Below are 17,500 nucleotides of genomic sequence, written 5' to 3'. Positions count from 1 at the left end.
CCAGACTATTTTGTGTATGTGTAGGTGAAAGGAAAATTAACCGTAACCAGAGAGAATGATCCAATGTCCAGTAGTACTGTCTGACCAGTCAAAAGACCCATAACTCTCTAGCGGTAGTATTTCAACGGGTGGGTGGTGCCTTGGCCAACCTACTACCAATAAGCGGCATTTTAACGAGTAGAAATTGACTTTTATATATAGACGTTGGAGTTGGTGTTCATCTTCACATCTAAATCTCTTAAAATTGTTGTGCATCGAATTCTATCCTGAAAATATGCAAAACTTTTGTTTAGGTTTTAAAGAATTTTGCGAAGCGCTGAGTTTGTTTTTAAAGTGATGTAAAGTTTCGTTTCCTCTTGTCTGAAGTTTTGAATATCTTTTCATTCAAGAGGAAGTCGGCTCTTTTTCAAAGATATGTCTGTGTTGAAATGTCAGGGCTCTCTCTCTCTCTCTCTCTCTCTCTCTCTCTCTCTCTCTCTCTCTCTCTCTCTCTCTCTCTCTCTCTCACACACACACACACATATGTATATATATACATATATATGTATATATATATATATATATATATATATATATATACATATATATATATATATATATATGTGTGTGTGTGTGTGTGTGTGTGTGTGTGTGTGTGCATAAAATCCTCATTCTCATCATCGGCCGTAACAATAATTCACTGTAGAACAAAGGCCTCAAATATGGCCTTTCCGCGCCAGTATATACCCGAAAATTTTCTTAGCTCGTCAGTTTATCGCCTTCTCTTCTTTCCCCTGCTTCGTTTGCAATCTTTAGGGACCCCTTCCGTTATTCCTAATGTTGAATCATCTGTTATATGTAATTCTCATTACATGTCCTGCGCATGTCCATTTTTTTTTTCTTTTCTTGCTTATTGTTAAAATATCCTCTACTTTAGTTTGCTCTCGTATCCATGTTGCTCTTTTTCTGTCTCTTGGTGTTATTTGCTTCAATCTTCTTTTCATAGCTCTTTGGGTCGTAACTAGCTTATGTTCTAAGGCTTTAATAAGGCTCCAAGTTCCTGATATATAAGTTAATACTGGTAGCACCATCTGATTAAATACCCGTCGTTTGAGAGAAAGTGGCATTTTACCGAGACCTCTCCACCGCATGTTTATCCTTTTAATTTCGGTCTCATGTCCTGGGGAAAAACGCTTACTGTCTTTCCTAAGTATGTGTATTCATTAACAATCTTTAGAGGTTCGTCCATAACCCTTATTTGTTGTATCTTTGCGCTTTCATTAACATTACTGGTATCTTAGTTTTACTCATGGTCCTATTCAGTCCTACATTTCTGCTTTCTCAATTCAAATCTTCCACCACCTTTTGCAACTCCTCCCATGATTCACTAAAAAGAACTATGTCATCTTTAAATCTTAAATTGTTAAGATATTCCCATTAATGTTAATTCCTACAGTTTCCCAATCTAAATTCTTAAAAATTTCTTTTAGGCATGCTGTAAATAATTTAGGAGAGATGAGGTCTCCCTATCTAACTTCTCTCTCAATCAGAATTTTCTCCTGATCTATGTAATTTTAAGATTACTGTACTTCAAGTAAAGATATCTTCAAAGTGTTCTAACAAAGTTCATCTATTCCTTGTCTTTGAAGGGTTTTCATTACTGCTGATGTTTCTACAGAATCAAAATTCTTTATCATAATCTATATAGATACCATACATATCCTCGATTTGTCATACTCTGTTGATTTTGCTATTAGCTGATTAATTACATGGATATAGTCAGTTGTTGAATACCTGCTTCTAAAGCCGGTCTAATTTCTTGGTTGAATAAGACTAGCGGTATTTATTCGGCCTAATATGATTTTTTTAAATATTTTATATATTACTGATACTAAACTTATTGGGCGGTCTTACGTGTCTCCCTTTTTGTGAATTAGTATAAAAATAAAGTTTTTTCCAAGTAGTAGGTATAAAGTATTCTTTTAGATGTTTTATATTAAGTTCAGCGAGTTTTATTTCAATGAAATTTCCTCCATCTATTATGAAATCAATTGTTAGGCCATCTTCTCCTGCTACGTTGCTCTTTTAATGCCTCTTAATGCTTTCGTTACTTGGTACCGGCTCTGGTGCTTCATTATTTCTATTGGCAAAATTATTTCTTATATCACTATTGTGTGGCATTGTATAAAAATCGGCTGTAATTTTTGTCACTCCATCTCGTTTGTTGATAAGATTTCTATTTTCATCCTTTAAAGCAAATATCTGTTGGCGCCCTGTTCTAAGTCTTCTTTTCATCAATTTGATGCTTCTTCCATTCCTTAGGGCTTCCTCAATTTTGGTCTGATTTTGTTTACGAATATCTTGGTTTTTTTTTTTATATAATTCGGGCAATTCTATTTCATGTCTTGGATTTTACCCTCATTTCCAATCTTTTCTTTATTAGGTTTTCTGTGTTTCCTTATATATATATATATATATATATATATATATATATATATATATATATATATATATATATATATATATATATATATATATATATATATATACATATATATATCTGTAAGTATGTATGTATGTATGTATGTATGTAGCCAATAACAGTATGTGTATATGCATTTATTTAATGCAAAACTACGGTAAGATGTTTGTATATGCACGACTCAAGTATTTAAACATTCCTCTAAGCGGAAATAGAAAATGCCTTTTAGCAAAATAATGTTGATATACATCACAAGCTGGGTTTTGTGGGAATTGGCCAAGACCTGCTCATTCCCGAAAAAGCATTCCAGAAGGCGACATTTCCCCTCGCTGGAAAAATACACCGCCGCGGAGAATAAAGTGGGTGGCATATCAGATTAAAGCGATCGTGCACCCAGTCCCAATGCAGGTCGTTAATATCTTCGGAAAAAGGGACCAGAGAAAGAGAGAGAGGGGGGGGGGGAGCGGAATAGCCATAAGTGGATGACGGTGTAATGACCTATACTTTATGGAGAGAGAGAGAGAGAGAGAGAGAGAGAGAGAGAGAGAGAGAGAGAGAGAGTTAGTTTCTTAACCTCAGTGCTATTACTCCCATATATGTTAGATATACAACATGCATTTGGTCATGTGTGAGTCAGAGCAGGAGAGGGATAAAAATATGGTATTACCTCTCCCCATACTGTACAAACAAATACACTCACTTATATATACAAACCTTTTACAATATATATATATATATATATATATATATATATATATATATATATATATATATATATATATATATATATATCATCATCATCTCCTACGCCTATTGACGGAAAGGGGCTCGATTAGAATTCGCCAGTCGTCTTCATCTTGAGCTTTTAATTCAATACTTCTCCATTCTTCATCTCGTACTTCGCGCTTCATAGTCCTCAGCCATGTAGGCCTAGGTCTTCCAATTCTTCTAGTGCCTCGTGGAGCCCAGCTGAACGTTTGGTGAACTAATCTCTCTTGGGGAGTGTGAAGACCATGCCCAAACCATCTCCATCTACCCCTTATCATGATCTCATGCACATATGGTACTCGAGTAATCTCTCTTATAGTTTCATTTATAATCTTGTCCTGCCATTTAACTCACAATATCCTTCTGAGGGTTTTGTTCTCAAATCTACTAAATCTATTGGAGATTGTTTCACTGTCATACCATGGCTTTTGTCCATAGAATAACACCGATCTCACTAAACTGATATATAGTCTGATTTTTATGTGTAATATCAGGCGATTTGATTTCCAAAGTCTATTTAACCTAGCCATTGTCTGATTTGCTTTTTTCAATCTTTATATATATATATATATATATGTATATATATATATATTTATATATATATATTTATATATATATAGATATATATATATATTTATATGTAAATATATATATATATATATATATATATATATATATATATATATATATATATATATATATATACATACATACATATATATATGATAAGTTCCAACCTACAAACCAGATATATGAAATTAAGTTATTAATATTTCTATATACATGCACGTAGCATAATTCACCATTAACGAATTTCTTCCGTTTCTAAAGAAACCGATGTGTGATATGTTAGGTAATTTCTTTTTGCTCGTTTGGTTCTGGATGCTTCTTTTACGAAATGCTCGGAAAGGTTTTAAGAATTTCAAAATTTATCATAAGCGGATGTGTAATGCTTAATTACTTTTATAGGTATTAGGTTGGGCAAGACACCAGCCACCCGTTGAGATACTACCGCTAGCGAGTTATTGGGTCCTTTGACTGGCCAGACAGTACTACATCGGATCTCTCTCTCTCTCTCTCTCTCTCTCTGGTTACGGCTTTTTTTTTCTTTGCTTACACATACAACGAATAGTCTGGCCCATTCTTTCGACATTCTCCTCCGTCCTCATTTTTTCTGTGCTCAAGGGTTAACTAATCTACTGTAATTGTTCAGTGGGTAAATTCCTCTTGGTAAGTGTAGAATAAACTCTTTAGCTATTGTAAAAAAGCTCTTCTAGGAGGGCAGTCGAAAATCAAACCATTGTCTTTGGTAGTGCAATAGCCTCTGTACCGTTGTCTTCAACTATGTTGGGGTGAGTTCTCTCGCTGGAGGGTACACTCGGCCATACTAAATTTATTCTCTCTTATTTCGCTTCATCTTATATTTTTTAAGTTTTTATAGTTCATATATTAAAGGTTTCATTTAATGTTGGTATTGTTCTTAAAATATATAATTTGTATTATTAATTACTTCTCTTGTAGTATATTTATTTCCTTTTCTCACTGGACTATTTTTTGCTGTTGGAGCCCTTGGTCTTTTAGCATTCTGCATTTGCAAGTAGGATTGTAGCTTAGCTTGTAATAATAATAATGATAATTATAATAATAATGACGATGATAATAATAATAATGATTATTGATCATTGTCATCATCGCGAAATATGATAAATATTCCAAAAGCAGCCTACTCTTTTATTGTATTTAATGCTATGCTAATCATGTTTCTGTTTACACGTTGAATTTATTTATTTCTTTTTTTTTCTTTTTTGCAATATAGAAAATTACGCAGTTATTGCTATGGGAGGATACTTCAAAGTTATAATGGTGGTCTATTGGTAATGTCCTTGCCTGACAATCTACCGGATCGGGGTTCGAGCCACGTTCAAGCTCAATAGTTGCTTGTAGTGTCTGCAACCTCGCCATCCTCTTGAGCTAAGGATGGGGGTTTTGGGGGACCCATTAGGTCTACCTGATGAGTCATCAGCAGCCGTAGCTTAGCCTTCCCTGGTCCTAGCCTGGGTGGAGAGGTTGCTTGGGCGTTGATCATATGTATACATGGTCATTCTGTAAAGCAGTATCACTGTCCATGCCTCTGCCATTCACGAGTAGCCTTTAAACCTCTATTGTGTTTGTTTAAAAATGCGTCTGAGGAAAAACTTTGTTTTGGATTTGCAATTTACAATATAAAGAACTTCCCACGTAATCAGAGAGGTCTCTGTGTGATTAATGTTTTACACCTCATTTATTTTTCTGTTTATTGTTTATTTTTGTGTGGAATGAAACTTATTTAGCTCCGCAAGCACTTCATTTGTTTATTTGATGAACATTTCCAGTCATAGCTAGTTGGAAATGAAAGGGACAAATTATCTCACTCTGATCTGACCTGTAATAATGCTTTGAAGTTGAAATGCAGACCATTGTTAGTGAGGAAGGGTGTTTATAGTTCTCTCGGTGCTGAAATAAATGTTTATTTCTAGTTTTTTTGTATACTGTAAGTGCTATTGGAGTGTTTGGGGAAAATGCAGTGCAACATTTGTTTTGTTACTGTTACTTGTAATGTTTTTCCTTCCACATTCTTACTCTTGTGTATGGAATTTCCTTTTCGTACGTTATGAGGATTGTATTGGGTGGTACTGTAACCCCGAACTAGTTTTTGTTCCACGGATGAATACATTTCACCTAACACTTTGAGTCTTCGTCTCTTCGAGTTGTCCGGCGGGATTCCAGAAGAGGACAAGTGAACCGCGGTCGTTTGTCATTATTTGTGTGTGCGCCTGTGTATCAATTTTTTTTTATTTGTTGTTTTTCTGGATTTATGAAGTAAACACCCCTAAATGAAGAAACAATAGTAGGTAAGTTGTATGTAATATTATACAAAGCCACTGCATTTATAGGTGCTAAATCGGTAGGTTTTCAGCACAGAAGGGCAATGTTACTGGTAGTTTAAAATTATGCATTCGGTTTATGTGTCAGTTGTTACTCTCATTCCTTTAATCATTACATTAATTTGACCTTTAATTGGTAGACTATAGTACATTTACGTGGGATAGCCTATAGATTACTTTGCTAATTTCTTTAAATTTCAGTTCCTCCCTGTGATGAGTTTTTGTAAAAACATACACCGTTTGTTTTACCTTTATCTGATCACGTGAATCTTCCAATATGCTGCTGCAGGATCCTCTATTATCTACAACTCATAAATGTAAAGGTAAAAGTTTACAACACCACGCTCTCCATTTACTCCAAAATAATGCAATCCTGCAGTTCTCATCTTCTTGCACAGTAATTAGGTGGTTATTCAAATTCTGGGGAAGCAATAATTAGCAAGATATGTTGAGGAAGGGGGAAGGGGTTATAAAGAGAAAATAGCTCGGTTTCCTCACCAAACGACTTGGAACTGACATGTCAACATAGTCAACCAAACAGAATTCGTGATGCCAGCGTACATAAACAGAAGTTCATGATGCCAGCGTACATTTGATATACTGTATATTCAAAATACACTTAATTAAAAATGGATTAATTACTCAAAAGTGTCCATAAAATATGCAATTTATAAAATAGTGACACTTTTGAGTAATCACTCAATTTTTAATTAAGTGTATTTTGAATATACAGTAGATCAAATATACGCTGGCATCACAAACTAATGTTTATGTACGCTGGCATCACGAATTCTGTTTGGTTGACTATGTTGACATGTCAGTTCAAAGTCGTTTGGTGAGGAAACCGAGCTATTTTCTCTTTATAACCCCTTCCCCCTTCCTCAACATATCTTGCTAATTATTGCTTTCCCAGAATCTAAATAATCACCTAATTACTGTGCAAGAAGATGAGAACTGCAGGATTGCATTATTTTGGAGTAAATGGAGAGCGTGGTGTTGTAAACTTTTACCCTATGGTTGCTAATGGAAAGCCTTTGTAACACACAAGGCGATCTGTTCCATCAGCAATTTATTGAAATGTTCCCATAACTTCGAAAAATAAAATTATTATTAAAAAAAAAATGCAAATTTTTGGACGAAATCGTAACTGTCTATCCACCTCTTGTATACTTTACCTGACTTGAACTCCATCCGTAGTATACGCGACCAGTAGTTATTTTTTTCATTTACTTTGGTTCAGAGATACGTTTTATTGTAAGATTGTTGTCAGGCCATTGCCATTTTAGTAACTCTCGACTATGAAGGATCAGGTTAGCGCACCTGAATCTTTATATTAGCATTCTTATGATCTATGAATGACAGACCAGTGTGGTATCACTGTTTGCCGTAACGGCCGCAAAGACGATACTGTCCAAAATATCATAGGGAAGGCTAAATGCTACTTATGACTGGCCCTATTTGGTCCTAGCTTGGGTGGAGGGGGTGGGGGAGCCCTTGGGCGCTGATCATATGGATATACGATCAGTCTCTAGGGCATTGCCCTGCTCGATAGGGCAATGTCACGGTCCCTTGCCTGTGTCATTCACGAGTGGCCTTTAAACCTTTAAACCATAAAACTGTCATGGCTTAGTGGTGTTTCACAAGATATGTGTAACCTCCAATTGCTTTTTTGGGTTCTAGACCTCTCGCCCCTTTTGGGTTTACGTTGACAAGGTTCATGTTTTTGAAGAACAAGCTACTTTTTGTGTTCAAATAATTATTTATTCATTTCTTTGTTTATTTACTTGTTTATTCAATTTGTATCAAAACCGATGCATGGATTCTTATTCAATAAATATTTAAGGACTTAACCATTCTGTTGCCACATGATCACAATGAAGTATTAACAGTATATTATTACAATTGCATGGTAACCAAAATGCTAGTTGCTTAAATTACCAATGGATAAATTTCTGTTTAAATAATTATCTAAGGTAATTTTGGTTGTTCCGTAGATCGTTTGGGTGTTTTCAGTGGGTTAGGTCATTCGGTAAACAGCAAGACCCAACCAATGTGACCCAGGGGTCGAGTTGTATAAGTTTTGAAAAGAGAACGTCCAAATTATAAACGAGGTTAATGAGGGTGAGAACTTTGGCTTCGTGCTTAAAACAAAATTTTTTTTGTTTTATAGAATAAAACAAAATATTTCAAGTATGTTACTAACTCTGGAATGCTGGCTCGTCCGTAAATGAGTATAATTGATGAACTAAGCTTTTTTTTTAACTGTTCATCGGTTCTGTAACGATAATATATGTTAAGAATTTAAGTAGCTCATTGTTTCATTATCATTTGCTATCCTTTTGCTTGATAAAGGTATAAGCAGTTCGATAAAACCTGCTTTTAAAATGGCCGTAATAATTAGTAGATTGGCTTAATACAATTTACTGTTTTTACAAGCATGTCCCATTTTCTTTGAAGGGGAAATATAAGCCATTTATGTGTTGATTTCTTTAAATGTGAAATGTATGAGACGATGAAACACTAATCTGTCCATTTTTCTTTGAAGCTGACATTCAAGACATTTGTCTGTCCCGTTTTCTTTGAAGGTAGAATGCAAGAAACTCTTCCCCTTGAAGATGAAATTTAAGACACTTATTTCTCCCGTTTTCTTTGAAGGTGAAATGTAAGACACTTATTTAAAAGTACCGTTCACGAGGTCCGGCAGCGTATTCTATTAAAGTAATCAATGTAAGTATATAGAATGACATGACTGGATACTCACTCTCTCATGACAGCGTGTCATTTGCTAAATCAACTCCCATTATTCAGTTTGCGAAGGGGATTACACACCGGGTTATTATTTAGGTCGTTGGCATTTTTTCAAATTACTGTAGTACGCTTTCCTCCTACCTTTTATTTTATAAAGCAAATTATTACGTAACCTTTTATGTTAGTATTAACTAGCGGGGTGGTCTCTGATGTTAGACAATACTCTTTATTTCATGGGCCATGGGTAAGATACGCCCAGAATGAAAATTCTCTCTCTCTCTCTCTCTCTCTCTCTCTCTCTCTCTCTCTCTCTCTCTCTCTCTCTCTCTCTCTCTCTCTCCTATATATATGCTTATTTATACTATAATATATATATATATGTGTGTGTGTTTATGTATATATAACATATTTTATATATATATATATATAATGTGTGTGTGTTTATGTATAAATATATTTTATATATACATATATGTATATATATATGTATGTAATATACATACATACATATATATATATATATATATATATATACATATATATATATGATAATCGACTTGAGACGTAGCTATGAAATGAGTATACCGATATCATTGCAATTATTAGAGACAAAAGCGTTGCTTTTCTTTGAGTATGATGGCGGAAATTAGAGAGAGAATTGGAATTGAATTCACGCAGCCCGGCACGGTAACTTGTACACTTGGGTTATAATTTGCATAAAATTACCAAATCATGATTCCGCTATCGGCATAAACTAGGGCTGTTTCCGATTCCAGACAGTTGCTTACACGACCATACAACTGTTAATGGGTACCAGCATATAATGGGGTCAAGATAACATCGTGGCTGTGTGTATGTATATATATATATATATATATATATATATATATATATATATATATATGTGTGTGTGTGTGTGTGTATATGTATGTATGTATGCATATATATGTATGTATGCATATATATGTATATGTATGTATGTATGTATGTATATATGTATAAGTATATGTATGTATGTATATATATATATGTATATGTATGTATGTATGTATATATATGTATATGTATGTATATGTATGTATATATATATATATATATATATATATATATATATATATATATATATATATATATATATATATATGTGTATGTGTTTTTGCACGAGTTTGTGTTAGGAAATAGGAAAACATTTATATCAAACCTTCGTGTTTACTTCTTATACATAACCAATGCAAGTACAGGTGATGTACAGTTTCTCAGAGCCTCATCCACATTTCAACGCAATTCTCCGGTTTTTATTTTTTGCAACACCATATTACTTGGTGGATTTCTTAGAAAACCAGTTTTGCATAATTTTGTTGCACATGATTTTCAAACTGCGGTTGAAAACACTAATATTTGGTTATTTCCGAGTAAGTTTCTGTCACAGCTTGACGACAAACACCGTTAGATTTTTTTTATTATTATTGTGTCATTGTTTCGTGTATCGAGAAGGGAGTATTTGAGGGCATAATTTTATGTATTCATTTAGCTTTTTAGATTATTTATAAAGGTCTCTGCTTTCATGTGTGATAACGCTTATTCCCTACATGAGAATATTCCGTGCAGTACCTTTTGGAAAAGTGATTGAAAAGAATTTCTTCGTTTAAAAAGAATTAGTACGTAAGAGTGTTGGTTAATTGGAATACCGACCGTGAAAAAAATAAATGAGAGTACTTCATCTATATATTCGGGATAAGTTCAAATATTATCAAAGTAAATATGGATATTTGTATTTTTGAAATGAAAATTGCATTTTTGTTACATTTATTTCTGAGCGTAAAAGTTATCTTCCTTCAATGAAAAGTATGAGATTGGAAGTTCTCATCCCAAAAGAAATTTCAGAGATTATTTATTACCATTTACAATAATAATTAGTATGGAATGACTTTTAATCATGTAAATTTTAATTTCATGCAATGAAACTTTAATGATGTAGGGAGGTTTAATGATACAACTGGGTATTATTTATTGTTGTTGGAAAGATTAATAGTGATGGATATATATTTTTGAATTAGGTGTAAATGCGTAATTGATAATGATAGCAAGAGTACTGAAAGACTTTATTAATTAAGTTGGGAATTATCAGAGAATGATGTCTCCTTATGATATAATTAAAACACTGATCTTTGCTGTTTTATCGTGACTTGGCAATGTCTAAATACTTACTGGTTTTACTTATATTATTTTTCTAGATAAGCTACACCCCTACTTGGGAAAACAACGATGCCATAAGCCCAAGTGCTAAAACGGGAAAAATAGCCCAGTGAGGAAAGGAAATATTAAACGTTTAGTCGTTAATACTAAATGTAGAAACTAAATAGGCATGAAAAAGAACGCGTGAAAGGAATAATCATCATCATCATCTACACCTAATGACGCAAAGGGCTTCTAGAGGATTCATTGGCTGGAATTAGTTCCTTGTGATATGGAAGGACTAAACATATAGAAAATTATTTTAGATTTAATCTCTTATGTAGGGAGTTATGCTAATTTAAATTGCACGATATACCTCTTATTCGATTAGTTTTGTACCTTCATTCGTTCAGTCTTACATCTGCAATGAGATTACCATTGATAATTATCAAATGGCATTTCTTGGATTCGATTATAATCCTCATTGCTTTTATTTACGTTAGGGAATGTTGATGACAGGTCGAGGATCAGAAATTCTACAACTTCACAGTATCTTACAACTCGGTGTGGAGACGAAGTCTCTTTTATGCTGTTTTCTTCGTGCTGGCTAAAAACAACCCATGACCTATGACAACGATTCTGCTTGGTGATCCTCAGACTGGGTGGGGTTCGAGTCACGCTTTAAGCTCGATAGTTTCTTGTCTGCATCCTAACAATCCTTGTGAGGTAAAGGTGGGAGGTTTGAGGGAGCCTATAAGTCTACCTGTGGAGTCATCAGCAGCCATTACCTGGCCTTTCCTGGTCCAAGCTTGGGTGGAGAGGGGCTTGCAAACGGTGACCATTTGTATTTATGGTCAGTTTCGAATTTAGGGCATTGTCAGTGTTCCTTGCCTCTCCCATTTAAACTTGTTTAACCTATGATAAATCCTATGGAAGAGAAGGGAGAAATGGCTATTAAGGCCAGCCCACTTTATCAATTACTATTAATGTGTATTCCCACTTCGTAATGTCCTGTCGTGTAGTCGTTACGTGGCTAGATTGTCTAATTAAACTAGTTATTGTTCAGTTTCAAATTGCTGTTACTCAATAGGGAGATGAAGGTCGTCTAAATGTCAAGTTCCTCGCTGTCATTGCGGTCTATCTCTTTTAGCTCAAGTACCGTTTACGGTCGTAGCAAACAGTACAGGTGGATACATGAATTCTTGGCAAACCTAGCTGTGATGAATTGCACCTTTTCGCACCTTTACTCCACGGCGAGTAACCAAACAGATAGTGTTGGGTCGAGATGACAAGGTGGTGGGCTACTTGCAGGAACTCGTTGTGCAGTAAGGGTGTGACAGAGCCCGCTTCGTAGCGAGGTGTGTCCAGCTGTACCTCTCACGCCCTTCACGGTATATATACTGCAGTTACTTGTATATGTGGTTCGATTAAGGAACGACCTCATTATAGTCATAGTACTTGCTATTCACAATCCCTACCAACCAAGGAATGATCTCATCGCCGAGATCTCTTCGAATCTATTTGTAACAAACAGATGAAATGGAAAGAAGTTATTTGTTCTTCTTTGAGTTCTTGCCGAGTCGAATGGCTAAAGCAAGCCAGCCCTCTGTAAAAGACCAAAGTCGAAGGAGAGTTGAAAAGACCACAAACATAATTCAAACGGGAATGATTACTTGATAGCCCGGTCCATCTCTTGATTGAAAATTGATTTTCCCAATTATACATTGTACGAGATATTCCAAAACGAAAAATATTTGCCAATATTTTGCCCTGACTTTAATTAGATCGAAACTGGCGAAGTAGAGAGAGGAGACCATTATGAGTTAGGCCATTTTGGTGTATCTGAATTTTTCTGGTTTGGTCGTTCTATTTCGCTTCAGAAATACTATTTTCATTATAGATCAAAATGGGGTAAATAATTGTTCGGTATACCAGTCAGCAGAGGAGTTTATATTTTATTTATTGTTAGCCAAAAGGCTTTTTTCCAGGAACGGCAGTTCTGTGAATTCATTTTCATTTGATTCTACTCTTTATTTTTTCAACTTGGCCAACTGTACTGTCAAACATACACTCCCTTACTTTTGTGCTCCAAATGATATTCAGTTAAATGTTCTACAAATATTTTTTTTTTTTTTTGACATTTACGTTTTATCTTCTATACATGATAGCCTTGTCATTTCAGAATTATGCTTTATGTCCCACAAAAATATATCCTATTTCCCAGAAGTACTGTTTTAATGTTACAGAAATACAAATATTTTTTTTTCCGGAAATCTTTGTTGAATGTTTTACAAAGGACAGTTTAGTTTTACAGAAATTATCGTTTTGTCTGTCCAGAATTTGTTGGTTTCAAGTAATGACCGATATATATATCTGATTTTTTGCAAGTATTTATCTGTTTTTCAAATTGTATTAAATAGATTTTTCCCGTTATTGCCCTCGATAAAATCGAAGATTTTGCAAGGGGTATGTTTTCACCCCTGTCTGTTTGTTACCTCCGACAAAGAAGTTGGGTGGAAGTTATGTTTTCGTCCCTCTTTGTCCGTTTGTCTCTTTGTTTGTGAACAACTTCCTGGCCACAATTTTACTCAGAGTAGTGAAAATTTCGAGGGTTAATTATATTGAGACATGGAAGTGATTCGATTTTGAAAGCCCTAGGTCAAAGGTCAAGGTCGAGCAAAAAGTCGACCTAATTAACCATAAACTGGAAAAATAAGCTGCCGTAGCGGAGGTCTGCACTCTAGTGCTTTTTTAGTTAGTTTATATATTTGTTTGTGACCAACTTTACACAAAACTACTGTACCGACTTTGACTAAACTTGGTAGTCATGTTGTGTATGACCCTAGGATGAATGCGTAACATTTTGGATAAAGTACGTCAAAGTGCAAGTACGCAGCAGTACTTTGAAAACTAGAAAAATACACTGAGTGCAGACCCCCGCCACGGCAGCTATTTTCTCGAGGTTAGGGTTAATTCAGTCGGCCATTTTCTCGACCTAGACCTTGACCTAGGACTTTCCGAAATTGAATCACTTCCACTGTTCGTAAAATTAATTCACGAACAGACAAACAGTGGCGAAAACATAACCTCCTTCCCACTTCGTTGGTGAAGGTAATAATCGCAATGTTAAGTAAATGGGAAATATTTTGTTAGTATATTATTTGTTTGTGAAAAATATTACGCAAAAGTTAATGAGTCAGAACATGTGGGTTTTGGCCCAAGGACAAATTTATTAGATTTTGAAGAAAATACTGTACCAACCGTGTGTCACACAATTGTACATAATTATTTTGTATATATTATGCTTGAATCTGCGCTCTTCCCTCGCACTAAAAAGAACCTGAATGATCATGTCTCCGGTTTTGCTCTGAACATTATCTCTCTCGAACATGTTATGTCCTGTTGCCTTGAGGTTTTGTATATAAAGAAGAGTGTTCCTTAATAAAACTCAGTTGATTGCATCCTGCCTTTGAGTTCACAACTCCTCTCTCGGCCCGTCACATTGGTGACCCCGGAAGTCGACTCGCTCCCACTGCCTTCCACCCCCACCTCCCTCGCCCCTCCATCGTTGGTACTATGACGGAGACGGACTCTACTACAGCAGTTGGCGCTGCGGCCGCCCCATTGAAACTTTCACCGTTCGCCAGCGGAGAAGCGTTTGCTTGGTTTCAGCGCTCAGAAGTCCAGTTTCGTATCAGGGACGTGACTCGTTCAACCACCAAAGCGGATTATGTTCTCGCGGCGATACCCGAAGACACCTTCCCAGAAATATCCGACTGGCTTTGTGAACAAGGAGACACCCCAATAGCGTATGACGCCCTCAAAACATACCTTCTGCAGCAGTACTCGCCATCGCCAGCCGCCCGTATAGCAAAGCTTTTTTCAGCTCTCGCAACAACCGTTGGGGGACCAAAGGGCTTCCCTTGCCCTCAGGGAAATGACCAGTATCGCTCGCCTTCAACCTGCCGCAGACGGCTCTCCTCGTGAGTTGAACCTACTTCGTGCCCTTTGGATACGCCGTTTACCCGAACCTGTACTCGCTGCCATACCCGATGTCGATAGTTTACCCATAAAGGACTTGATGACCAAAGCCGACGCCCTTATGGACAGCCACTTCAAGACCTCCATCAACGCCTCCACCCCTGACGACGAGGATGCCTATTCAACGTCAACCGAAGCTGACATGAATGCCGTAGGACATACACGCCTACCCCATGACGTGCCGAAGTGGCGACAAAGCCGCCCACCACCCACCAATCGCTCGCGCCCCAACGAACGACTTCTACAGCCACTTACTACCTCCCATCCGCCGCAGTTTTGCTACTACCACTTCAGATTCGGGGCAACCGCGAAGAAATGTGCCAAGGATTGTCAGTGGCCAAAAAACGTGTAAGTAGGCCATCGCTTGTGGCGGTGGCCTCCCATGTTTCTAATCTTTTCTTTTTACAGGATGCAGGAATGGGCATGCGATTTTTGGTAGACACGGGTGCTTGTCATTCTCTTTTGCCAAGGAAACTCTTCAAGGCACGACATAGTCTGTCTACATCTGCCGACGTCCGCTTGGTAGCTGCCAACGGATCTGCGATACCCACCTACGGTTACGAGAACCTCACATTATCGTTCGGAAACGGTAAATTCAATTGGAAGTTTCTCGTTGCTGACGTCACAATGCCAATCCTCGGTGCGGATTTCCTCTCTCATTTCCACCTTCTGGTTGATGTCGCCCACCGACGATTGGTCAACGCAGACTCGTACTTGTCGACACCTCTTCAACCCGCCCCTTCTAACCTCGCTCTCCACATCAGCGCACCCACGGATGTCTACGCCCACCTCCTCACGTCGTACCCGGAAGTTTTCCGTCCAGAACTTCGCCAAACGCCCACGGTTCCTGCCAAGCAATGTATTTATCACCATAAGACGACGGGACCCCCAGTCTTCGCAAAATTCAGACGTCTGGCACCGGAACGATTGGCAGCCGCCAAACAGACGTTCGCCGAAATGGAGAAAATGGGCCTTTGCCAAAAGGCCTCCAGCCCATGGTCGTCACCCTTACACATCGTTCTGAAGAAAGACGGCTCCCTCCGTCCGTGCGGGGATTACAGGCGCCTGAACATGCAAACAGAACCGAATCACTACCCCCTCCCAAACATTGCCGATGTGACCTCCTACCTGCACAAAGCGAAGGTTTTCTCTACGCTCGACCTCCTGAAGGGGTATTATCAGGTGCCTATGAACCCAGAAGACATCCCCAAGACCGCCATCACCACTCCGTTTGGTACATACACCTTCAATTACTCCTGTTTTGGCCTTCGTAATGCTGGGGCAACGTTTCAACGTCTCATGGATGGCATCTTAGGGGACCTCCCTTTCTGTGTATGTTATGTGGACGACATACTGGTGTTCTCCTCCTCAAAAGAGGAACACCTCCGTCACCTGCGCATCGTGCTCGACCGCCTGCAACAAAACGGCCTTGTAGTCCGGTACGACAAGTGTACCTTTGGCGCCAACGAAGTGTCGTTCTTAGGGCACTGTATCACTCCTGAAGGAGTCCATCCCCTCCCTGAGAGGGTAGCAGCCGTTCAGAACTTCCCCGCGCCCTCGACCGTCAAAGCTCTACAGGAATTCTTGGGCATGATCAACTATTATCACCGTTTTCTGCCAGCCATTGCCGCCACTCTTGCTCCCCTCTACGCCTCCCTCAAGGGCAAGCCAAAGGACCTGAAGTGGGGTCCCCTTCAAGAAGCAGCCTTCTGCAAGGCAAAGAAGGCCCTATCAACTGCTGCGGCTCTCACTTTTCCTATCCCACATGCCCCTCTCCTTCTCTCCACCGATGCCAGCGACGTCGCTATTGGTGCAGTACTCGAGCAGGTGGTCAAAGGCTCGCCCCGCCCATTGTCCTTCTTCAGCAGAAAACTGTCCAAGGCAGAATCGGGTTATTCTACCTTCGATCGAGAATTGCTGGCGGTGCACTTGGCTGTCCGTCACTTTCGCCATTTCTTAGGAGGTACGCCCTTCGTCATTCGCACAGACCACATGCCTCTGGTGCACGCCTTCACTCGACAGTCTGACGCCTGGTCCGCCCGTCAACGCCGACATCTCTCCGCAGTGGCTGAATACAATTGCACCCTCCAATACGTCCCTGGGAAAATGAATCCCGTTGCCGATGCCCTGTCAAGAAACACGTTGGCTGCCGTTCAACTGGGATTGGATTACAATGCCCTGGCTGAAGCCCAACGACAGGATCCAGAGTATCAAGCTTGTAGGACATCCTGCACGTCCCTCTGTTGGGAAGATTTTCCCCTCGAAGACTCCAACACCACCCTCCTCTGTGACGTCAGTACTGGTAGACCGCGACCTTGGATTCCTGCTACCATGCGCCGACAGGTGTTTGATTTCATTCACGGCCTTTCACATCCCTCGTGCC

The 17,500-nt window shown here is 38.0% G+C and overlaps 1 protein-coding gene across 3 annotated transcripts in view; it reads left to right on the top strand.

Annotated features, from left to right (window-relative positions):
• Dus1 (Dihydrouridine synthase 1) overlaps positions 1–17,500 on the top strand; it is a 527,049-nt gene that overhangs the window by 257,862 nt on the left and 251,687 nt on the right. Inside the window, exon 1 of one of the 3 annotated variants that reach the window (XM_068344855.1) lies at positions 5,982–6,116. The exons of 1 other annotated variant lie outside the window; for it this stretch is intronic. The gene's annotated coding sequence lies outside the window, so the exon portion shown is untranslated. Of the gene's footprint in view, positions 1–5,981; positions 6,121–17,500 lie in introns of those variants that run through there. One more of the 3 variants, XM_068344856.1, reaches the window with a different exon arrangement.

This window comes from Palaemon carinicauda, chromosome 21 (assembly GCF_036898095.1).
Source record: "Palaemon carinicauda isolate YSFRI2023 chromosome 21, ASM3689809v2, whole genome shotgun sequence".
NCBI classification, from domain to species: Eukaryota; Metazoa; Arthropoda; class Malacostraca; order Decapoda; family Palaemonidae; genus Palaemon; species Palaemon carinicauda.
This window is presented reverse-complemented; position numbering and strand designations above follow the sequence as displayed.